We start from the raw sequence: 24,378 nt of genomic DNA, 5'->3' as shown, positions 1-24,378 counted from the left end.
AAAGTGCTTTGAGCAATATTTTGGTCGTTTTTTCCGTTTTCTCAATTTTTGTATATTAAACTATTTATCAATAAATTAGAGCAAAGCAAAAAAACTCAGCTTGCAACAAGTAAAATTATGTGTTCAGGCGGATGCAGCATAAAATGCTTAAGCTTTTTTTCTAGATTTTAAAGTGCTTTGAGCAATATTTTGGTCGTTTTTTCCGTTTTCTCAATTTTTGTAAATAAAACTATTTATCAATAAATTAGAGCAAAGCAAAAAAACTCAGCTTGCAACAAGTAAAATTATGTGTTCAGGCGGATGCAGCATAAAATGCTTAAGCTTTTTTACTAGATTTTAAAGTGCTTTGAGCAATATTTTGGTCGTTTTTTCCGTTTTCTCAATTTTTGTAAATTAAACTATTTATCAATAAATTAGAGCAAAGCAAAATAACTCAGCTTGCAACAAGTAAAATTATGTGTTCAGGCGGATGCAGCATAAAATGCTTAAGCTTTTTTTCTAGATTTTAAAGGGCTTTGAGCAATATTTTGGTCGTTTTTTCCGTTTTCTCAATTTTTGTATATTAAACTATTTATCAATAAATTAGAGCAAAGCAAAAAACTCAGCTTGCAACAAGTAAAATTATGTGTTCAGGTGGATGCAGCATAAAATGCTTAAGCTTTTTTTCTAGATTTTAAAATGCTTTGAGCAATATTTTGGTCGTTTTTTCCGTTTTCTCAATTTTTGTATATTAAACTATTTATCAATAAATTAGAGCAAAGCAAAAAAACTCAGCTTGCAACAAGTAAAATTATGCGTTCAGGCGGATGCAGCATAAAATGCTTAAGCTTTTTTTCTAGATTTTAAAGTGCTTTGAGCAATATTTTGGTCGTTTTTTCCGTTTTCTCAATTTTTGTATATTAAACTATTTATCAATAAATTAGAGCAAAGCAAAAAAACTCAGCTTGCAACAAGTAAAATTATGTGTTCAGGCGGATGCAGCATAAAATGCTTAAGCTTTTTTTCTAGATTTTAAAGTGCTTTGAGCAATATTTTGGTTGTTTTTTCCGTTTTCTCAATTTTTGTAAATTAAACTATTTATCAATAAATTAGAGCAAAGCAAAAAAACTCAGCTTGCAACAAGTATAATTAAGTGTTGAGGCGGATGCAGCATAAAATGCTTAAGCTTTTTTTCTAGATTTTAAAGTGCTTTGAGCAATATTTTGGTCGTTTTTTCCGTTTTCTCAATTTTTGTATATTAAACTATTTCAATAAATTAGAGCAAAGCAAAAAAACTCAGCTTGCAACAAGTATAATTAAGTGTTGAGGCGGATGCAGCATAAAATGCTTAAGCTTTTTTTCTAGATTTTAAAGTGCTTTGAGCAATATTTTGGTCGTTTTTTCCGTTTTCTCAATTTTTGTATATTAAACTATTTATCAATAAATTAGAGCAAAGCAAAAAAACTCAGCTTGCAACAAGTAAAATTATGTGTTCAGGCGGATGCAGCATAAAATGCTTAAGCTTTTTTTCTAGATTTTAAAGTGCTTTGAGCAATATTTTGGTCGTTTTTTCCGTTTTCTCAATTTTTGTAAATTAAACTATTTATCAATAAATTAGAGCAAAGCAAAAAAACTCAGCTTGCAACAAGTAAAATTATGTGTTCAGGCGGATGCAGCATAAAATGCTTGACCTTTTTTTCGAGATTTTAAAGTGCTCTGAGCAAATATTTTGGTCGTTTTTTCCGTTTTCTCAATTTTTGTATATTAAACTAATTATCAATAAATTAGAGCAAAGCAAAAAAACTCAGCTTGCAACAAGTAAAATTATGTGTTCAGGCGGATGCAGCATAAAATGCTTAAGCTTTTTTTCTAGATTTTAAAGTGCTTTGAGCAATATTTTGGTCGTTTTTTCCGTTTTCTCAATTTTTGTAAATTAAACTATTTATCAATAAATTAGAGCAAAGCAAAAAAACTCAGCTTGCAACAAGTAAATTTATGTGTTCAGCCGGATGCAGCATAAAATGCTTAAGCTTTTTTACTAGATTTTAAAGTGCTTTGAGCAATATTTTGGTCGTTTTTTCCGTTTTCTCAATTTTTGTATATTAAACTATTTATCAATAAATTAGAGCAAAGCAAAAAACTCAGCTTGCAACAAGTAAAATTATGTGTTCAGGCGGATGCAGCATAAAATGCTTAAGCTTTTTTTCTAGATTTTAAAATGCTTTGAGCAATATTTTGGTCGTTTTTTCCGTTTTCTCAATTTTTGTAAATTAAACTATTTATCAATAAATTAGAGCAAAGCAAAAAAACTCAGCTTGCAACAAGTAAAATTATGTGTTCAGGCGGATGCAGCATAAAATGCTTAAGCTTTTTTTCTAGATTTTAAAGTGCTTTGAGCAATATTTTGGTCGTTTTTTCCGTTTTCTCAATTTTTGTAAATTAAACTATTTATCAATAAATTAGAGCAAAGCAAAATAACTCAGCTTGCAACAAGTAAAATTATGTGTTCAGGCGGATGCAGCATAAAATGCTTAAGCTTTTTTTCTAGATTTTAAAGTGCTTTGAGCAATATTTTGGTCGTTTTTTCCGTTTTCTCAATTTTTGTAAATTAAACTATTTATCAATAAATTAGAGCAAAGCAAAAAAACTCAGCTTGCAACAAGTAAAATTATGTGTTCAGGCGGATGCAGCATAAAATGCTTAAGCTTTTTTTCTAGATTTTAAAGTGCTTTGAGCAATATTTTGGTCGTTTTTTCCGTTTACTCAATTTTTGTAAATTAAACTATTTATCAATAAATTAGAGCAAAGCAAAAAAACTCAGCTTGCAACAAGTAAAATTATGTGTTCAGGCGGATGCAGCATAAAATGCTTAAGCTTTTTTTCTAGATTTTAAAGTGCTTTGAGCAATATTTTGGTCGTTTTTTCCGTTTTCTCAATTTTTGTAAAATAAACTATTTATCAATAAATTAGAGCAAAGCAAAAAAACTCAGCTTGCAACAAGTAAAATTACGTGTTCAGGCGGATGCAGCATAAAATGCTTAAGCTTTTTTTCTAGATTTTAAAGTGCTTTGAGCAACATTTTGGTCGTTTTTTCCGTTTTCTCAATTTTTGTAAATTAAACTATTTATCAATAAATTAGAGCAAAGCAAAAAAACTCAGCTGGCAACAAGTAAAATTAAATGTTGAGGCAGATGCAGACTAAAATGCTTGACCTTTTTTTCGAGATTTTAAAGTGCTCTGAGCAAATATTTTGGTCGTTTTTTCCGTTTTCTCAATTTTTGTATATTAAACTATTTATCAATAAATTAGAGCAAAGCAAAAAACTCAGCTTGCAACAAGTAAAATTATGTGTTCAGGCGGATGCAGCATAAAATGCTTAAGCTTTTTTTCTAGATTTTAAAGTGCTTTGAGCAATATTTTGGTCGTTTTTTCCGTTTTCTCAATTGTTGTAAATTAAACTATTTATCAATAAATTAGAGCAAAGCAAAAAAACTCAGCTTGCAACAAGTAAAATTATGTGTTCAGACGGATGCAGCATAAAATGCTTAAGCTTTTTTTCTAGATTTTAAAGTGCTTTGAGCAATATTTTGGTCGTTTTTTCCGTTTTCTCAATTTTTGTATATTAAACTATTTATCAATAAATTAGAGCAAAGCAAAAAAACTCAGCTTGCAACAAGTAAAATTATGTGTTCAGGCGGATGCAGCATAAAATGCTTAAGCTTTTTTTTCTAGATTTTAAAGTGCTTTGAGCAATATTTTGGTCGTTTTTTCCGTTTTCTCAATTTTTGTAAATTAAACTATTTATCAATAAATTAGATCAAAGCAAAAAAACTCAGCTTGCAACAAGTAAAATTATGTGTTCAGGCGGATGCAGCATAAAATGCTTAAGCTTTTTTTCTAGGTTTTAAAGTGCTTTGAGCAATATTTTGGTCGTTTTTTCCGTTTTCTCAATTTTTGTAAATTAAACTATTTATCAATAAATTAGAGCAAAGCAAAAAAACTCAGCTTGCAACAAGTAAAATTATGTGTTCAGGCGGATGCAGCATAAAATGCTTAAGCTTTTTTCTAGATTTTAAAGTGCTTTGAGCAATATTTTGGTCGTTTTTTCCGTTTTCTCAATTTTTGTAAATTAAACTATTTATCAATAAATTAGAGCAAAGCAAAATAACTCAGCTTGCAACAAGTAAAATTATGTGTTCAGGCGGATGCAGCATAAAATGCTTAAGCTTTTTTTCTAGACTTTAAAGTGCTTTGAGCAATATTTTGGTCGTTTTTTCCGTTTTCTCAATTTTTGTAAATTAAACTATTTATCAATAAATTAGAGCAAAGCAAAAAAACTCAGCTTGCAACAAGTAAAATTATGTGTTCAGGCGGATGCAGCATAAAATGCTTAAGCTTTTTTTCTAGATTTTAAAGTGCTTTGAGCAATATTTTGGTCGTTTTTTCCGTTTTCTCAATTTTTGTATTTTAAACTATTTATCAATAAATTAGAGCAAAGCAAAAAAACTCAGCTTGCAACAAGTAAAATTATGTGTTCAGGCGGATGCAGCATAAAATGCTTAAGCTTTTTTTCTAGATTTTAAAGTGCTTTGAGCAATATTTTGGTCGTTTTTTCCGTTTTCTCAATTTTTTTATATTAAACTATTTATCAATAAATTAACGCAAAGCAAAAAAACTCAGCTGGCATCAAGTAAAATTAAGTGTTGAGGCAGATGCAGCATAAAATGCTTGACCTTTTTTTCGAGATTTAAAAGTGCTCTGAGCAAATATTTTGGTCGTTTTTTCCGTTTTCTCAATTTTTGTATATTAAACTATTTATCAATAAATTAGAGCAAAGCAAAAAAACTCAGCTTGCAACAAGTAAAATTATGTGTTCAGGCGGATGCAGCATAAAATGCTTAAGCTTTTTTTCTAGATTTTAAAGTGCTTTGAGCAATATTTTGGTCGTTTTTTCCGTTTTCTCAATTTTTGTAAATTAAACTATTTATCAATAAATTAGAGCAAAGCAAAAAAACTCAGCTTGCAACAAGTAAATTTATGTGTTCAGGCGGATGCAGCATAAAATGCTTAAGCTTTTTTACTAGATTTTAAAGTGCTTTGAGCAATATTTTGGTCGTTTTTTCCGTTTTCTCAATTTTTGTATATTAAACTATTTATCAATAAATTAGAGCAAAGCAAAAAACTCAGCTTGCAACAAGTAAAATTATGTGTTCAGGCGGATGCAGCATAAAATGCTTAAGCTTTTTTTCTAGATTTTAAAATGCTTTGAGCAATATTTTGGTCGTTTTTTCCGTTTTCTCAATTTTTGTAAATTAAACTATTTATCAATAAATTAGAGCAAAGCAAAAAAACTCAGCTTGCAACAAGTAAAATTATGTGTTCAGGCGGATGCAGTATAAAATGCTTAAGCTTTTTTTCTAGATTTTAAAGTGCTTTGAGCAACATTTTGGTCGTTTTTTCCGTTTTCTCAATTTTTTTTAAATAAAACTATTTATCAATAAATTAGAGCAAAGCAAAAAAACTCAGCTTGCAACAAGTAAAATTATGTGTTCAGGCGGATGCAGCATAAAATGTTTAAGCTTTTTTTCTAGATTTTAAAGTGCTTTGAGCAATATTTTGGTCGTTTTTTCCGTTTTCTCAATTTTTGTATATTAAACTATTTATCAATAAATTAGAGCAAAGCAAAAAAACTCAGCTTGCAACAAGTAAAATTATGTGTTCAGGCAGATGCAGCATAAAATGCTTAAGCTTTTTTTCTAGATTTTAAAGTGCTTTGAGCAATATTTTGGTCATTTTTTCCGTTTTCTCAATTTTTGTATATTAAACTATTTATCAATAAATTAGAGCAAAGCAAAAAAACTCAGCTTGCAACAAGTAAAATTATGTGTTCAGGCGGATGCAGCATAAAATGCTTAAGCTTTTTTTCTAGATTTTTAAGTGCTTTGAGCAATATTTTGGTCGTTTTTTCCGTTTTCTCAATTTTTGTAAATTTAACTATTTATCAATAAATTAGAGCAAAGCAAAAAAACTCAGCTTGCAACAAGTAAAATTATGTGTTCAGGCGGATGCAGCATAAAATGCTTAAGCTTTTTTTCTAGATTTTAAAGTGCTTTGAGCAATATTTTGGTCGTTTTTTCCGTTTTCTCAATTTTTGTAAATTAAACTATTTATCAATAAATTAGAGCAAAGCAAAAAAACTCAGCTTGCAACAAGTAAAATTATGTGTTCAGGCGGATGCAGCATAAAATGCTTAAGCTTTTTTTCTAGATTTTAAAGTGCTTTGAGCAATATTTTGGTTGTTTTTTCCGTTTTCTCAATTTTTGTAAATTAAACAATTTATCAATAAATTAGAGCAAAGCAAAAAAACTCAGCTTGCAACAAGTATAATTAAGTGTTGAGGCGGATGCAGCATAAAATGCTTAAGCTTTTTTTCTAGATTTTAAAGTGCTTTGAGCAATATTTTGGTCGTTTTTTCCGTTTTCTCAATTTTTGTATATTAAACTATTTATCAATAAATTAGAGCAATGCAAAAAAACTCAGCTTGCAACAAGTAAAATTATGTGTTCAGGCGGATGCAGCATAAAATGCTTAAGCTTTTTTTCTAGATTTTAAAGTGCTTTGAGCAATATTTTGGTCGTTTTTTCCGTTTTCTCAATTTTTTTAAATTAAACTATTTATCAATAAATTAGAGCAAAGCAAAAAAACTCAGCTTGCAACAAGTAAAATTATGTATTCAGGCGGATGCAGCATAAAATGCTTAAGCTTTTTTTCTAGATTTTAAAGTGCTTTGAGCAATATTTTGGTCGTTTTTTCCGTTTTCTCAATTTTTGTAAATTAAACTATTTATCAATAAATTAGAGCAAAGCAAAAAAACTCAGCTTGCAACAAGTAAAATTATGTGTTCAGGCGGATGCAGCATAAAATGCTTAAGCTTTTTTTCTAGATTTTAAAGTGCTTTGAGCAATATTTTGGTCGTTTTTTCCGTTTTCTCAATTTTTGTAAATTAAACTATTTATCAATAAATTAGAGCAAAGCAAAATAACTCAGCTTGCAACAAGTAAAATTATGTGTTCAGGCGGATGCAGCATAAAATGCTTAAGCTTTTTTTCTAGATTTTAAAGTGCTTTGAGCAATATTTTGGTCGTTTTTTCCGTTTTCTCAATTTTTGTAAATTAAACTATTTATCAATAAATTAGAGCAAAGCAAAAAAACTCAGCTTGCAACAAGTAAAATTATGTGTTCAGGCGGATGCAGCATAAAATGCTTAAGCTTTTTTTCTAGATTTTAAAGTGCTTTGAGCAATATTTTGGTCGTTTTTTCCGTTTTCTCAATTTTTGTAAATTAAACTATTTATCAATAAATTAGAGCAAAGCAAAAAAACTCGGCTTGCAACAAGTAAAATTATGTGTTCAGGCGGATGCAGCATAAAATGCTTAAGCTTTTTTTCTAGATTTTAAAGTGCTTTGAGCAATATTTTGGTCGTTTTTTCCGTTTTCTCAATTTTTGTAAAATAAACTATTTATCAATAAATTAGAGCAAAGCAAAAAAACTCAGCTTGCAACAAGTAAAATTACGTGTTCAGGCGGATGCAGCATAAAATGCTTAAGCTTTTTTTCTAGATTTTAAAGTGCTTTGAGCAACATTTTGGTCGTTTTTTCCGTTTTCTCAATTTTTGTAAATTAAACTATTTATCAATAAATTACCCAGTTGTTCCTTTTTTACTAAGATTAGTAAAAACACATTACAAACAATTTACTAACGCTTTGTAGCAAAATGGATTACAACGTTAGTAATTCCATTTTACTAACATTAGTAATTTCCATTTACAAAGAACTTACTTACATTTTACTAACCTGTTTGTCAGTCTTAGTAATTTAAATTTACTATCATTTTACTATGGTACTGGAAAGCTTTAACTAAAATAATATTGATTCAATTTTAATTGATCTCATAGTTCCTTTTATTTAAAAATTTTCAATTCGGTATCACATTTTTTTTTAAATACAACACAATTACAGTATAGAAATCATAAATAAGGATAATAATTGCACTGCGTGGATCTGCGTGGAACTGTTTTCTCCCTCAAAGCAAATTGTTCTAACTTGGCAGGTCACGATGTCTGAAAAAAAAATACAAAAAAATATATTATTATACACCAGATTGAATTAAATATTAAAATTGAAAAAAAAAAATTATAATTATCATTCACGTGTATGTACTCTAATTTAATTGGAATTTAATGATTGTATTATTAAATATACAAAAACAAATTAACTACCTGTAATAGTCCGTAGCTTACAATCAGAGGAGGTTGAACGGAGTTTCCATTATAGATGATCTTATAGAAAGTCTCTTGATCGAGGAATTGACTTGAACTGAAAATTTTAAAACACAATTTAATATTTTTTGGGTAGATTAATATTTTCAGATAACAATTTAGTGTATCACTGGATCTAAATTATTTAAATAGAGCTTACCTTAAATAATTTCAAAAAATCAGTCCGCGAGCGCAGAGATGACGCGAGTGGAAAACAAGTCGGCTGTCGCTATCGCCTTTTGCTACGACGGGGCCCGATGATGATGGAGGTGCGCTCTAGCAGGGCAGACGCCGGCGTATTTTTTTACTCGTCTTGAGCTAGCTTTTGGCCGAAAACGGATGCAAAGCAGTTCATCGTCTTATGGAAATTTTCTTGCACATCGCACGTTGCATTAAAATGACCATCCGCGTTTAATTCACCGCACAAAAGAAGAAAAATAACACTGGCTGCAGCCATAACACACCCACTCTGCACACTTATCAAAAATGTGCTCTAAAAGTTCGTTGGGCGCTCAGGTGGAGAGCAGCGCCGATCTTGTGCGGGGGCGGACAACCAAATGTCCTTAGTAAACTCAAATTACAAAAAATTTACAAACAATTTTACTAAGAGATTTTAGTAATGTGTTTGTAAACACTTTTTACTATCCTTAGTAAAATGTTTAGTAATTCTTTAGTAAGTTTTGTAAAATTTTACTTACCGGGCCACGAATTACTATCATTTTACTATGTTAGTCATATGTAAGTAAAGTTGGAACAACTGGGTAGAGCAAAGCAAAAAAACTCAGCTGGCAACAAGTAAAATTAAATGTTGAGGCAGATGCAGACTAAAATGCTTGACCTTTTTTTCGAGATTTTAAAGTGCTCTGAGCAAATATTTTGGTCGTTTTTTCCGTTTTCTCAATTTTTGTATATTAAACTATTTATCAATAAATTAGAGCAAAGCAAAAAACTCAGCTTGCAACAAGTAAAATTATGTGTTCAGGCGGATGCAGCATAAAATGCTTAAGCTTTTTTTCTAGATTTTAAAGTGCTTTGAGCAATATTTTGGTCGTTTTTTCCGTTTTCTCAATTTTTGTATATTAAACTATTTATCAATAAATTAACGCAAAGCAAAAAAACTCAGCTGGCATCAAGTAAAATTAAGTGTTGAGGCAGATGCAGCATAAAATGCTTGACCTTTTTTTCGAGATTTAAAAGTGCTCTGAGCAAATATTTTGGTCGTTTTTTCCGTTTTCTCAATTTTTGTATATTAAACTATTTATCAATAAATTAGAGCAAAGCAAAAAAACTCAGCTTGCAACAAGTAAAATTATGTGTTCAGGCGGATGCAGCATAAAATGCTTAAGCTTTTTTTCTAGATTTTAAAGTGCTTTGAGCAATATTTTGGTCGTTTTTTCCGTTTTCTCAATTTTTGTAAATTAAACTATTTATCAATAAATTAGAGCAAAGCAAAAAAACTCAGCTTGCAACAAGTAAATTTATGTGTTCAGGCGGATGCAGCATAAAATGCTTAAGCTTTTTTACTAGATTTTAAAGTGCTTTGAGCAATATTTTGGTCGTTTTTTCCGTTTTCTCAATTTTTGTATATTAAACTATTTATCAATAAATTAGAGCAAAGCAAAAAACTCAGCTTGCAACAAGTAAAATTATGTGTTCAGGCGGATGCAGCATAAAATGCTTAAGCTTTTTTTCTAGATTTTAAAATGCTTTGAGCAATATTTTGGTCGTTTTTTCCGTTTTCTCAATTTTTGTAAATTAAACTATTTATCAATAAATTAGAGCAAAGCAAAAAAACTCAGCTTGCAACAAGTAAAATTATGTGTTCAGGCGGATGCAGTATAAAATGCTTAAGCTTTTTTTCTAGATTTTAAAGTGCTTTGAGCAACATTTTGGTCGTTTTTTCCGTTTTCTCAATTTTTTTTAAATAAAACTATTTATCAATAAATTAGAGCAAAGCAAAAAAACTCAGCTTGCAACAAGTAAAATTATGTGTTCAGGCGGATGCAGCATAAAATGTTTAAGCTTTTTTTCTAGATTTTAAAGTGCTTTGAGCAATATTTTGGTCGTTTTTTCCGTTTTCTCAATTTTTGTATATTAAACTATTTATCAATAAATTAGAGCAAAGCAAAAAAACTCAGCTTGCAACAAGTAAAATTATGTGTTCAGGCAGATGCAGCATAAAATGCTTAAGCTTTTTTTCTAGATTTTAAAGTGCTTTGAGCAATATTTTGGTCATTTTTTCCGTTTTCTCAATTTTTGTATATTAAACTATTTATCAATAAATTAGAGCAAAGCAAAAAAACTCTGCTTGCAACAAGTAAAATTATGTGTTCAGGCGGATGCAGCATAAAATGCTTAAGCTTTTTTTCTAGATTTTTAAGTGCTTTGAGCAATATTTTGGTCGTTTTTTCCGTTTTCTCAATTTTTGTAAATTTAACTATTTATCAATAAATTAGAGCAAAGCAAAAAAACTCAGCTTGCAACAAGTAAAATTATGTGTTCAGGCGGATGCAGCATAAAATGCTTAAGCTTTTTTTCTAGATTTTAAAGTGCTTTGAGCAATATTTTGGTCGTTTTTTCCGTTTTCTCAATTTTTGTAAATTAAACTATTTATCAATAAATTAGAGCAAAGCAAAAAAACTCAGCTTGCAACAAGTAAAATTATGTGTTCAGGCGGATGCAGCATAAAATGCTTAAGCTTTTTTTCTAGATTTTAAAGTGCTTTGAGCAATATTTTGGTTGTTTTTTCCGTTTTCTCAATTTTTGTAAATTAAACAATTTATCAATAAATTAGAGCAAAGCAAAAAAACTCAGCTTGCAACAAGTATAATTAAGTGTTGAGGCGGATGCAGCATAAAATGCTTAAGCTTTTTTTCTAGATTTTAAAGTGCTTTGAGCAATATTTTGGTCGTTTTTTCCGTTTTCTCAATTTTTGTATATTAAACTATTTATCAATAAATTAGAGCAAAGCAAAAAAACTCAGCTTGCAACAAGTAAAATTATGTATTCAGGCGGATGCAGCATAAAATGCTTAAGCTTTTTTTCTAGATTTTAAAGTGCTTTGAGCAATATTTTGGTCGTTTTTTCCGTTTTCTCAATTTTTGTAAATTAAACTATTTATCAATAAATTAGAGCAAAGCAAAAAAACTCAGCTTGCAACAAGTAAAATTATGTGTTCAGGCGGATGCAGCATAAAATGCTTAAGCTTTTTTTCTAGATTTTAAAGTGCTTTGAGCAATATTTTGGTCGTTTTTTCCGTTTTCTCAATTTTTGTAAATTAAACTATTTATCAATAAATTAGAGCAAAGCAAAATAACTCAGCTTGCAACAAGTAAAATTATGTGTTCAGGCGGATGCAGCATAAAATGCTGAAGCTTTTTTTCTAGATTTTAAAGTGCTTTGAGCAATATTTTGGTCGTTTTTTCCGTTTTCTCAATTTTTGTAAATTAAACTATTTATCAATAAATTAGAGCAAAGCAAAAAAACTCAGCTTGCAACAAGTAAAATTATGTGTTCAGGCGGATGCAGCATAAAATGCTTAAGCTTTTTTTCTAGATTTTAAAGTGCTTTGAGCAATATTTTGGTCGTTTTTTCCGTTTTCTCAATTTTTGTAAAATAAACTATTTATCAATAAATTAGAGCAAAGCAAAAAAACTCAGCTTGCAACAAGTAAAATTACGTGTTCAGGCGGATGCAGCATAAAATGCTTAAGCTTTTTTTCTAGATTTTAAAGTGCTTTGAGCAACATTTTGGTTGTTTTTTCCGTTTTCTCAATTTTTGTAAATTAAACTATTTATCAATAAATTAGAGCAAAGCAAAAAAACTCAGCTGGCAACAAGTAAAATTAAATGTTGAGGCAGATGCAGACTAAAATGCTTGACCTTTTTTTCGAGATTTTAAAGTGCTCTGAGCAAATATTTTGGTCGTTTTTTCCGTTTTCTCAATTTTTGTATATTAAACTATTTATCAATAAATTAGAGCAAAGCAAAAAACTCAGCTTGCAACAAGTAAAATTATGTGTTCAGGCGGATGCAGCATAAAATGCTTAAGCTTTTTTTCTAGATTTTAAAGTGCTTTGAGCAATATTTTGGTCGTTTTTTCCGTTTTCTCAATTGTTGTAAATTAAACTATTTATCAATAAATTAGAGCAAAGCAAAAAAACTCAGCTTGCAACAAGTAAAATTATGTGTTCAGACGGATGCAGCATAAAATGCTTAAGCTTTTTTTCTAGATTTTAAAGTGCTTTGAGCAATATTTTGGTCGTTTTTTCCGTTTTCTCAATTTTTGTATATTAAACTATTTATCAATAAATTAGAGCAAAGCAAAAAAACTCAGCTTGCAACAAGTAAAATTATGTGTTCAGGCGGATGCAGCATAAAATGCTTAAGCTTTTTTTTCTAGATTTTAAAGTGCTTTGAGCAATATTTTGGTCGTTTTTTCCGTTTTCTCAATTTTTGTAAATTAAACTATTTATCAATAAATTAGATCAAAGCAAAAAAACTCAGCTTGCAACAAGTAAAATTATGTGTTCAGGCGGATGCAGCATAAAATGCTTAAGCTTTTTTTCTAGGTTTTAAAGTGCTTTGAGCAATATTTTGGTCGTTTTTTCCGTTTTCTCAATTTTTGTAAATTAAACTATTTATCAATAAATTAGAGCAAAGCAAAAAAACTCAGCTTGCAACAAGTAAAATTATGTGTTCAGGCGGATGCAGCATAAAATGCTTAAGCTTTTTTCTAGATTTTAAAATGCTTTGAGCAATATTTTGGTCGTTTTTTCCGTTTTCTCAATTTTTGTAAATTAAACTATTTATCAATAAATTAGAGCAAAGCAAAAAAACTCAGCTTGCAACAAGTAAAATTATGTGTTCAGGCGGATGCAGCATAAAATGCTTAAGCTTTTTTTCTAGACTTTAAAGTGCTTTGAGCAATATTTTGGTCGTTTTTTCCGTTTTCTCAATTTTTGTAAATTAAACCATTTATCAATAAATTAGAGCAAAGCAAAAAAACTCAGCTTGCAACAAGTAAAATTATGTGTTCAGGCGGATGCAGCATAAAATGCTTAAGCTTTTTTTCTAGATTTTAAAGGGCTTTGAGCAATATTTTGGTCGTTTTTTCCGTTTTCTCAATTTTTGTATTTTAAACTATTTATCAATAAATTAGAGCAAAGCAAAAAAACTCAGCTTGCAACAAGTAAAATTATGTGTTCAGGCGGATGCAGCATAAAATGCTTAAGCTTTTTTTCTAGATTTTAAAGTGCTTTGAGCAATATTTTGGTCGTTTTTTCCGTTTTCTCAATTTTTGTATATTAAACTATTTATCAATAAATTAGAGCAAAGCAAAAAAACTCAGCTGGCATCAAGTAAAATTAAGTGTTGAGGCAGATGCAGCATAAAATGCTTGACCTTTTTTTCGAGATTTAAAAGTGCTCTGAGCAAATATTTTGGTCGTTTTTTCCGTTTTCTCAATTTTTGTAAATTAAACTATTTATCAATAAATTAGAGCAAAGCAAAAAAACTCAGCTTGCAACAAGTAAAATTATGTGTTCAGGCGGATGCAGTATAAAATGCTTAAGCTTTTTTTCTAGACTTTAAAGTGCTTTGAGCAATATTTTGGTCGTTTTTTCCGTTTTCTCAATTTTTGTAAATTAAACTATTTATCAATAAATTAGAGCAAAGCAAAAAAACTCTGCTTGCAACAAGTAAAATTATGTGTTCAGGCGGATGCAGCATAAAATGCTTAAGCTTTTTTTCTAGATTTTAAAGGGCTTTGAGCAATATTTTGGTCGTTTTTTCCGTTTTCTCAATTTTTGTATTTTAAACTATTTATCAATAAATTAGAGCAAAGCAAAAAAACTCAGCTTGCAACAAGTAAAATTATGTGTTCAGGCGGATGCAGCATAAAATGCTTAAGCTTTTTTTCTAGATTTTAAAGTGCTTTGAGCAATATTTTGGTCGTTTTTTCCGTTTTCTCAATTTTTGTATATTAAACTATTTATCAATAAATTAGAGCAAAGCAAAAAAACTCAGCTGGCATCAAGTAAAATTAAGTGTTGAGGCAGATGCAGCATAAAATGCTTGACCTTTTTTTCGAGATTTAAAAGTGCTCTGAGCAAATATTTTGGTCGTTTTTTCCGTTTTCTCAATTTTTGTATATTAAACTATTTATCAATAAATTAGAGCAAAGCAAAAAAACTCAGCTTGCAACAAGTAAAATTATGTGTTCAGGCGGATGCAGCATAAAATGCTTAAGCTTTTTTTCTAGATTTTAAAGTGCTTTGAGCAATATTTTGGTCGTTTTTTCCGTTTTCTCAATTTTTGTATATTAAACTATTTATCAATAAATTAGAGCAAAGCAAAAAAACTCAGCTTGCAACAAGTAAAATTATGTGTTCAGGCGGATGCAGCATAAAATGCTTGACCTTTTTTTCGAGATTTTAAAGTGCTCTGAGCAAATATTTTGGTCGTTTTTTCCGTTTTCTCAATTTTTGTATATTAAACTATTTATCAATAAATTAGAGCAAAGCAAAAAAACTCAGCTTGCAACAAGTAAAATTATGTGTTCAGGCGGATGCAGCATAAAATGCTTAAGCTTTTTTTCTAGATTTTAAAGTGCTTTGAGCAATATTTTGGTCGTTTTTTCCGTTTTCTCAATTTTTGTAAATTAAACTATTTATCAATAAATTAGAGCAAAGCAAAATAACTCAGCTTGCAACAAGTAAAATTATGTGTTCAGGCGGATGCAGCATAAAATGCTTAAGCTTTTTTTCTAGACTTTAAAGTGCTTTGAGCAATATTTTGGTCGTTTTTTCCGTTTTCTCAATTTTTGTAAATTAAACTATTTATCAATAAATTAGAGCAAAGCAAAAAAACTCAGCTTGCAACAAGTAAAATTATGTGTTCAGGCGGATGCAGCATAAAATGCTTAAGCTTTTTTCTAGATTTTAAAGTGCTTTGAGCAATATTTTGGTCGTTTTTTCCGTTTTCTCAATTTTTGTAAATTAAACTATTTATCAATAAATTAGAGCAAAGCAAAAAAACTCAGCTTGCAACAAGTAAAATTATGTGTTCAGGCGGATGCAGCATAAAATGCTTAAGCTTTTTTTCTAGACTTTAAAGTGCTTTGAGCAATATTTTGGTCGTTTTTTCCGTTTTCTCAATTTTTGTAAATTAAACTATTTATCAATAAATTAGAGCAAAGCAAAAAAACTCAGCTTGCAACAAGTAAAATTATGTGTTCAGGCGGATGCAGCATAAAATGCTTAAGCTTTTTTTCTAGATTTTTAAGTGCTTTGAGCAATATTTTGGTCGTTTTTTCCGTTTTCTCAATTTTTGTAAATTTAACTATTTATCAATAAATTAGAGCAAAGCAAAAAAACTCAGCTTGCAACAAGTAAAATTATGTGTTCAGGCGGATGCAGCATAAAATGCTTAAGCTTTTTTTCTAGATTTTAAAGTGCTTTGAGCAATATTTTGGTCGTTTTTTCCGTTTTCTCAATTTTTGTAAATTAAACTATTTATCAATAAATTAGAGCAAAGCAAAAAACTCAGCTTGCAACAAGTAAAATTATGTGTTCAGGCGGATGCAGCATAAAATGCTTAAGCTTTTTTTCTAGATTTTAAAGTGCTTTGAGCAATATTTTGGTTGTTTTTTCCGTTTTCTCAATTTTTGTAAATTAAACAATTTATCAATAAATTAGAGCAAAGCAAAAAAACTCAGCTTGCAACAAGTATAATTAAGTGTTGAGGCGGATGCAGCATAAAATGCTTAAGCTTTTTTTCTAGATTTTAAAGTGCTTTGAGCAATATTTTGGTCGTTTTTTCCGTTTTCTCAATTTTTGTATATTAAACTATTTATCAATAAATTAGAGCAATGCAAAAAAACTCAGCTTGCAACAAGTAAAATTATGTGTTCAGGCGGATGCAGCATAAAATGCTTAAGCTTTTTTTCTAGATTTTAAAGTGCTTTGAGCAATATTTTGGTCGTTTTTTCCGTTTTCTCAATTTTTTTAAATTAAACTATTTATCAATAAATTAGAGCAAAGCAAAAAAACTCAGCTTGCAACAAGTAAAATTATATGTTCAGGCGGATGCAGCATAAAATGCTTAAGCTTTTTTTCTAGATTTTAAAGTGCTTTGAGCAATATTTTGGTCGTTTTTTCCGTTTTCTCAATTTTTGTATATTAAACTATTTATCAATAAATTAGAGCAAAGCAAAAAAACTCAGCTGGCATCAAGTAAAATTAAGTGTTGAGGCAGATGCAGCATAAAATGCTTGACCTTTTTTTCGAGATTTTAAAGTGCTCTGAGCAAATATTTTGGTCGTTTTTTCCGTTTTCTCAATTTTTGTATATTAAACTATTTATCAATAAATTAGAGCAAAGCAAAAAAACTCAGCTTGTAACAAGTAAAATTATGTGTTCAGGCGGATGCAGCATAAAATGCTTAAGCTTTTTTTCTAGATTTTAAAGTGCTTTGAGCAATATTTTGGTCGTTTTTTCCGTTTTCTCAATTTTTGTAAATTAAACTATTTATCAATAAATTAGAGCAATGCAAAAAAACTCAGCTTGCAACAAGTAAATTTATGTGTTCAGGCGGATGCAGCATAAAATGCTTAAGCTTTTTTACTAGATTTTAAAGTGCTTTGAGCAATATTTTGGTCGTTTTTTCCGTTTTCTCAATTTTTGTATATTAAACTATTTATCAATAAATTAGAGCAAAGCAAAAAACTCAGCTTGCAACAAGTAAAATTATGTGTTCAGGCGGATGCAGCATAAAATGCTTAAGCTTTTTTTCTAGATTTTAAAGTGCTTTGAGCAATATTTTGGTCGTTTTTTCCGTTTTCTCAATTTTTGTAAATTAAACTATTTATCAATAAATTAGAGCAAAGCAAAAAAACTCAGCTTGCAACAAGTAAAATTATGTATTCAGGCGGATGCAGCATAAAATGCTTAAGCTTTTTTTCTAGATTTTAAAGTGCTTTGAGCAATATTTTGGTCGTTTTTTCCGTTTTCTCAATTTTTGTAAATTAAACTATTTATCAATAAATTAGAGCAAAGCAAAATAACTCAGCTTGCAACAAGTAAAATTATGTGTTCAGGCGGATGCAGCATAAAATGCTTAAGCTTTTTTTCTAGATTTTAAAGTGCTTTGAGCAATATTTTGGTCGTTTTTTCCGTTTTCTCAATTTTTGTAAATTAAACTATTTATCAATAAATTAGAGCAAAGCAAAAAAACTCTGCTTGCAACAAGTAAAATTATGTGTTCAGACGGATGCAGCATAAAATGCTTAAGCTTTTTTTCTAGATTTTAAAGTGCTTTGAGCAATATTTTGGTCGTTTTTTCCGTTTTCTCAATTTTTGTATATTAAACTATTTATCAATAAATTAGAGCAAAGCAAAAAAACTCAGCTTGCAACAAGTAAAATTATGTGTTCAGGCGGATGCTGCATAAAATGCTTAAGCTTTTTTTTCTAGATTTTAAAGTGCTTTGAGCAATATTTTGGTCGTTTTTTCCGTTTTCTCAATTTTTGTAAATTAAACTATTTATCAATAAATTAGATCAAAGCAAAAAAACTCAGCTTGCAACAAGTAAAATTATGTGTTCAGGCGGATGCAGCATAAAATGCTTAAGCTTTTTTTCTAGATTTTAAAGTGCTTTGAGCAATATTTTGGTCGTTTTTTCCGTTTTCTCATGTCGGGAAATAAATCTGTCCCGGATGCTAAGATTAATTATTTAATTCATAATCATTTTGGTTGGGGTAATTAGAATTAATAGACACAATTTTTACTTACTTTCAAAGGTTTGATGTAATTATTTAGCCTTTTTCTTTGCACATATTACAAAACGCAACTGTGTCACTTGGCTACTCATAAACGACTCTTCTATCAATGTTGCTGCTCTGTCACCCGATGCCCTGTCTGTCTCTCAGCTGCGGCCACGAATGGTGCAGCAAGCACCATCAGTGGTCGCGCGAGGAAGTGCCGAGTTTACCCCGACACCTCCCCGGCTGAGAGGAGACAAGATCATCGGTGACATGAGGACAACAATTTAATTTTTCAAAGATACACATTTTCAATAGAACACATAAATTGAAAGATACATTATCAATTGAGCAAAACTTAAAGTTAAAGATGCATTTTCAATTGAGCACAACGTAAAATTAAAGATACATTTTTCAATTGAGCACGGGAGGGTATTTGTGTCGAATTAATTTGAGAAGTTAATTTTAGTTGTACAATTTAATTGGTTTGTGAAGTTAAAATTTTAATTGTCGAATTCTTGGGGTGCGTTGCGCAAGAAATAGGAGTTGTTTCTCAGCAGTTTTCTCTACTTCCGCTGCTACCCAGGGCAGGCATTGCTTAAATGGGGTGGACAAGGTCCCATAGCAAACTGGCTTTTCCCCCCCGGGACAACAGAAGCAGATATACCTACGAGTTGGAGATGCATTTTTTTTTTTGTAGTGGAGGGAAGAAATGTGGTTTTGAGAACCAAAATTGAGAAGGACTGAACTCCAATTTTTTGCGCAAAGCAATGATTTGAGCGAGTTGAAAATAAATTTGTTTCATGCATTTGTTTGTGTTGTGTTACATTTTAATTTTTTGATTTGCCGAAAGTACAGTTTGTTCGTGAATTTTGATTGATGGTTTTGTGTTTTATTGTGTATTGTGTGATTGTTTTAATCTTAAAATATAATGTGTCTAAATCTAAAAAAGGGATTTAAAGTGCTCATAACCCTCAGACATTAAGACGTTTAATTTAGGGGGAGCTCAGAGGGAGCCGTGGGCGCATAAGGCGCTATTGAGGCTGAAAGTTAGATTTTTTTTTATTAAATGCACGCCAGTGCGGTATTGCGTGCGGACGTCTCTGTCGAAGGGTCACAGTCATACAACGTCATTGGCAATTGGCAAAATTCTGTAATGAAAATTTGATTAGCAACAACGTAATTTTTTTCTTGGGGAAATTTTGGATGAGGAAGAAAGGTTTTTTTTTTAAACCTAAATGTTCTACTCCCGGGACTATAATGGTAACTGCGAGAATATCAGTTAAAAGTTTTTTTTTTTGTTTGGTTCTTTTTTTTTCTAAATCATTTGATTGCATGGGGTTTTTGTTTTTGTGTTCTTTTAATTTTTTTTTTCTAGGATTGATTTGTTACTGATTTTATTATTGAACATTGACTGATTAATTCTCAGGCAGCAATAAAATTCCCACTATTCTAATTGGAAATAAATCCAGCATTTAATTTCTTCTTGCATTCTCGTGAGGAGAAGGTGGTGGTCGATCAGTGGCACAAAACGGCCACGGCAAGCGCGCATCGGAGGCGCTGGAAGCTTGAGTGGAGCAGTAATCATTTTTCAGTTTGTCATTCATTAAGATCGCGGTTGTTGTTTGTTGTGAAATTGGAAGTGCACTTGTCTCAAGTATGCGTGGAGATGGCTTATCGGTGGCCGTAGACGCGTAAGAGTCATTTTTATTGCGGAGGTCAATGAGATGTGCACTTGGAGTCAAAATTTTGGGGGTGTTTTTGGCGGAGGGGGGAGGCCTATCGGTCGCCTCAAAGAAGCGCGGTATTGTGCGCTGCGGAGTTTCATTTGTGAGAGGATCATTCAGGTGGTCAAATTTTGGTATGGAAGTTGGGGAAATGTTGATAGGAGGTGAAACACAATTTAGGGCTGTATTGGCTGGAGATACATGGCAATTTTCAGCTGCCAGGGGTCCAGATTGATGCCCAAAAATTGATCGATTGATTTTTGGTGATTTAGGGTATTGGTATTGGGTGGTTGCGTTCGGATGGTCAACCGTACGGCGAGGAGTTTGTGGCGGAGATACCAGACAATTTTGGCCAATTTGAGGTGTCTGGGGTCCGGATTTTAAACTCGTCGCAGCGGGGTTTACAGCATCATCGGCAAGGAGAGGGGTAGGAGAAGGGGATAGGGATAGGTAGAGTGATTTTTTACCCACAGAATCGTCAGGGGTAAGAAAAGAGGGTGTGACGGGTTGAGGTGACGTCATGATCGGAGAGGGTTGCTGATTTGGGAGGTCTGTCGTTGGGGGTTGATCGGCAGACCTCCTTATCAGTTTTCCAACATCGCGTGCAGTTTTTTATTTTCGTCTTGCATTTTCGCAAATTTTTGGGAAGAGCAGTGCTCTTCAGTGTGGCCGAATTGGGCGCAGAAGGCGCAAAGCTGAAAGTTTTGGCTGCTCTGGACCTGGAGCAAATTTTGGAGACTTGTCACTTGTTGAGTTAAAGTGGAAAGGTGGGCCGAAAATTCATTCGTCTGAGTTTCTGATTTTTGTGACGAATTGTCATCCAGAGCTACTGAAGAGAGCTGCGCGTTGTGGGAGCAACGGGCTCGCTTTTTCTCGACGGGGTCAGGTTCCACCGGTGCGCACGGCTCGTCTTGAAAGTGAACCTTTTTCTTGTTTGGATTTCCGAATGTGCCATTGGCCAATTGATTTAAGCCATGAATAGTTGTGGTTCGGTCAAGCAATTCGGTAATCGTTTTCGGGAGTGGAGCGCCAAGTTGGCGGAGGAGACTTGGTTGCAATTTGTGAATTATTCGCAGGACCAAGGCAGATTCGGGGAAATTCGGGTCAATTTTTTGAGCGTAGCGGACCATGTCATGGATGTAAAATTCCGGACGTTCGGCTGGCTGATGTTTGCGGTTCGACAGGTAGTGCTCTGCGTGCAATTTGGAAGTGAGTGAAAAACGCGCAATAAAATCGGCGTAAATTTCGTCTAAAGTTTTGTTTGCATTGGCAGGGTTGGCCAAATGGAAATCGGCCCAATCGCCAGCATCGTCACGAAGTGTGAACAGGAAATACGCAAGAGCTTTACGGTCGGACCACTCAGCTATGTTTCGGCATTTTTTGAACATACTGACATGACCGCGAGCATTGGCCCACGTTGGGCGCCATTTGTCGGGAAATAAATCTGTCCCGGATGCTAAGATTAATTATTTAATTCATAATCATTTTGGTTGGGGTAATTAGAATTAATAGACACAATTTTTACTTACTTTCAAAGGTTTGATGTAATTATTTAGCCTTTTTCTTTGCACATATTACAAAACGCAACTGTGTCACTTGGCTACTCATAAACGACTCTTCTATCAATGTTGCTGCTCTGTCACCCGATGCCCTGTCTGTCTCTCAGCTGCGGCCACGAATGGTGCAGCAAGCACCATCAGTGGTCGCGCGAGGAAGTGCCGAGTTTACCCCGACACTCAATTTTTGTAAATTAAACTATTTATCAATAAATTAGAGCAAAGCAAAAAAACTCAGCTTGCAACAAGTAAAATTATGTGTTCAGGCAGATGCAGCATAAAATGCTTAAGCTTTTTTTCTAGATTTTAAAGTGCTTTGAGCAATATTTTGGTCATTTTTCCGTTTTCTCAATTTTTGTATATTAAACTATTTATCAATAAATTACGGCAAAGCAAAAAAACTCAGCTTGCAACAAGTAAAATTATGTGTTCAGGCGGATGCAGCATAAAATGCTTAAGCTTTTTTTCTAGATTTTAAAGTGCTTTGAGCAATATTTTGGTCGTTTTTTCCGTTTTCTCAATTTTTGTAAATTAAACTATTTATCAATAAATTAGAGCAAAGCAAAAAAACTCAGCTTGCAACAAGTAAAATTATGTGTTCAGGCGGATGCAGCATAAAATGCTTAAGCTTTTTTCTAGATTTTAAAGTGCTTTGAGCAATAATTTGTTCGTTTTTTCCGTTTTCTCAATTTTTGTATATTAAACTATTTATCAATAAATTAGAGCAAAGCAAAAAAACTCAGCTTGCAACAAGTAAAATTATGTGTTCAGGCGGATGCAGCATAAAATGCTTAAGCTTTTTTTCTAGATTTTAAAGTGCTTTGAGCAATATTTTGGTCGTTTTTTCCGTTTTCTCAATTTTTGTAAATTAAACTATTTATCAATAAATTAGAGCAAAGCAAAAAAACTCAGCTTGCAACAAGTAAAATTATGTGTTCAGGCGGATGCAGCATAAAATGCTTAAGCTTTTTTTCTAGATTTTAAAGTGCTTTGAGCAATATTTTGGTCGTTTTTTCCGTTTTCTCAATTTTTGTATATTAAACTATTTATCAATAAATTAGAGCAAAGCAAAAAAACTCAGCTTGCAACAAGTAAAATTATGTGTTCAGGCGGATGCAGCATAAAATGCTTAAGCTTTTTTTCTAGATTTTAAAGTGCTTTGAGCAATATTTTGGTCGTTTTTTCCGTTTTCTCAATTTTTGTATATTAAACTATTTATCAATAAATTAGAGCAAAGCAAAAAAACTCAGCTTGCAACAAGTAAAATTATGTGTTCAGGCGGATGCAGCATAAAATGCTTGACCTTTTTTTCGAGATTTTAAAGTGCTCTGAGCAAATATTTTGGTCGTTTTTTCCGTTTTCTCAATTTTTGTATATTAAACTATTTATCAATAAATTAGAGCAAAGCAAAAAAACTCAGCTTGCAACAAGTAAAATTATGTGTTCAGGCGGATGCAGCATAAAATGCTTAAGCTTTTTTTCTAGATTTTAAAGTGCTTTGAGCAATATTTTGGTCGTTTTTTCCGTTTTCTCAATTTTTGTAAATTAAACTATTTATCAATAAATTAGAGCAAAGCAAAATAACTCAGCTTGCAACAAGTAAAATTATGTGTTCAGGCGGATGCAGCATAAAATGCTTAAGCTTTTTTTCTAGACTTTAAAGTGCTTTGAGCAATATTTTGGTCGTTTTTTCCGTTTTCTCAATTTTTGTAAATTAAACTATTTATCAATAAATTAGAGCAAAGCAAAAAAACTCAGCTTGCAACAAGTAAAATTATGTGTTCAGGCGGATGCAGCATAAAATGCTTAAGCTTTTTTCTAGATTTTAAAGTGCTTTGAGCAATATTTTGGTCGTTTTTTCCGTTTTCTCAATTTTTGTAAATTAAACTATTTATCAATAAATTAGAGCAAAGCAAAAAAACTCAGCTTGCAACAAGTAAAATTATGTGTTCAGGCGGATGCAGCATAAAATGCTTAAGCTTTTTTTCTAGACTTTAAAGTGCTTTGAGCAATATTTTGGTCGTTTTTTCCGTTTTCTCAATTTTTGTAAATTAAACTATTTATCAATAAATTAGAGCAAAGCAAAAAAACTCAGCTTGCAACAAGTAAAATTATGTGTTCAGGCGGATGCAGCATAAAATGCTTAAGCTTTTTTTCTAGATTTTAAAGGGCTTTGAGCAATATTTTGGTCGTTTTTTCGGTTTTCTCAATTTTTGTATATTAAACTATTTATCAATAAATTAGAGCAAAGCAAAAAAACTCAGCTTGCAACAAGTAAAATTATGTGTTCAGGCGGATGCAGCATAAAATGCTTAAGCTTTTTTTCTAGATTTTAAAGTGCTTTGAGCAATATTTTGGTCGTTTTTTCCATTTTCTCAATTTTTGTAAATTAAACTATTTATCAATATATTAGAGCAAAGCAAAAAAACTCAGCTTGCAACAAGTAAAATTATGTGTTCAGGCGGATGCAGCATAAAATGCTTAAGCTTTTTTTCTAGATTTTAAAGTGCTTTGAGCAATATTTTGGTCGTTTTTTCCGTTTTCTCAATTTTTGTAAATTAAACTATTTATCAATAAATTAGAGCAAAGCAAAAAACCTCAGCTTGCAACAAGTAAAATTATGTGTTCAGGCGGATGCAGCATAAAATGCTTAAGCTTTTTTTTCTAGATTTTAAAGTGCTTTGAGCAATATTTTGGTCGTTTTTTCCATTTTCTCAATTTTTGTAAATTAAACTATTTATCAATAAATTAGAGCAAAGCAAAATAACTCAGCTTGCAACAAGTAAAATTATGTGTTCAGGCGGATGCAGCATAAAATGCTTAAGCTTTTTTTCTAGATTTTAAAGTGCTTTGAGCAATATTTTGGTCGTTTTTTCCGTTTTCTCAATTTTTGTAAATTAAACTATTTATCAATAAATTAGAGCAAAGCAAAAAAACTCAGCTTGCAACAAGTAAAATTATGTGTTCAGGCGGATGCAGCATAAAATGCTTAAGCTTTTTTTCTAGATTTTAAAGTGCTTTGAGCAACATTTTGGTCGTT

The 24,378-nt window shown here is 31.2% G+C and overlaps 1 protein-coding gene and 1 long non-coding RNA gene across 2 annotated transcripts in view; one reads left to right on the top strand and one right to left on the bottom strand.

Moving 5' to 3' along the window:
* The window catches only part of LOC132198231 (uncharacterized), a 58,926-nt gene that overhangs the window by 7,944 nt on the left and 26,604 nt on the right, over positions 1 to 24,378 (top strand). The window lies entirely within an intron of this gene.
* Positions 7,848 to 8,726, bottom strand: LOC132197674 (uncharacterized). The gene is made up of 3 exons (XR_009441890.1): positions 8,457 to 8,726; positions 8,258 to 8,354; positions 7,848 to 8,098 (listed from the first exon to the last, which is right to left on the bottom strand). It is a non-coding gene; the product is annotated as an uncharacterized LOC132197674 (long non-coding RNA).

This window comes from Neocloeon triangulifer, unplaced genomic scaffold (genome assembly GCF_031216515.1).
Source record: "Neocloeon triangulifer isolate White Clay Creek 2 clone unplaced genomic scaffold, ASM3121651v1 ptg000012l, whole genome shotgun sequence".
NCBI lineage: Eukaryota > Metazoa > Arthropoda > Insecta > Ephemeroptera > Baetidae > Neocloeon > Neocloeon triangulifer.
The sequence above is the reverse complement of the archived record's forward strand: the minus strand, read 5'-3'. Positions and strand labels throughout refer to the sequence as shown.